Here is a 1013-nt window from a genome sequence, read left to right as displayed (position 1 = left end):
CACGCCCTATATTAAGCATTTCCCACTCATTTTTTATCTTCGTGACAACCCTCTAAAATGGATACTATTATTCTCTCCATATACAGATGAGAAACCAATACTCAGAAAGGTCGTGTGTCTTACCTAAGACCATGCAATTTCTGAGTGGCAGCAGGAACAGATGCCAGACATCTAGAGAGACCCATTCCCCACCTGTCTTGTCCTCCCCGCCCCGCCCCAGTCCTGCCCTGCCTTACCACCATTACTTCTTTCTTAGAATGTTGTTTCCAGAACCACATAAAAAAAACTCTCAAAACGACGGTAGACATTCGGGTCCCAGGATCTGATCCCAGCCTACTGAGTCATTATCTCTGGTGTCGAATCTGGGGATCTGCCCGAAAGACGCTAACCCACACTACAGTGTGAACATCACTCTCTTATGCAGATGGATCGGGGCCCCAGACGGGGTTGAGGTTGAGCGTTGGGGTGGGCGGGGGTATGAGAAGTCAGAGGAAGGCTCCATCTTCCAAGGAGGGTCTGCCGATGAAGACGCGTTCCGGGAATGCAGCAGAGGCCGGGGCGAGGTTGAAGGCAGAGTCTGAAGTCCAAAGAGAGGTGCAGAGTCCTAGGAGGATTCGGAGGTCGGAGGAGAGGATTTGGAGTTCAAGGAGAGGTGTGGGGTTCGAGGAGTTGAGTGAGGGTCAAAGGCAGGCTCTGGGGTCGAGGAAGGAATCCCAGGTCTGAGCAGGACACTGGCTGGATTCAGCCGGGAAGAAGGAAGAGGCTTGACCCTGGGCCGCATACGTGGCCGCAGCCACTGCGGACGCGCTTCCCGGCGACCCTCCCCTGCGCTCCAGGCTCCCCTTGCTCCCGCACCTGCGTGTCCGCTGCTGGCGGGCGGGGGCGAGCCGGGCCCGGACGCCGCGGAGGGTGGGGGCGAGGCGCCCCCTCCCGGCCGCCCGGGAGCTCAGGCCCCGCCCTCCCACCCCCACCCCGCCGCAGCCACTTCCGGCAGGCGCTGCGCTGCTGGGGGG

Source organism: Lepus europaeus, chromosome 10 (genome assembly GCF_033115175.1).
Source record: "Lepus europaeus isolate LE1 chromosome 10, mLepTim1.pri, whole genome shotgun sequence".
NCBI classification, from domain to species: domain Eukaryota; kingdom Metazoa; phylum Chordata; class Mammalia; order Lagomorpha; family Leporidae; genus Lepus; species Lepus europaeus.
Note: the sequence above shows the minus strand (reverse complement) of the source record.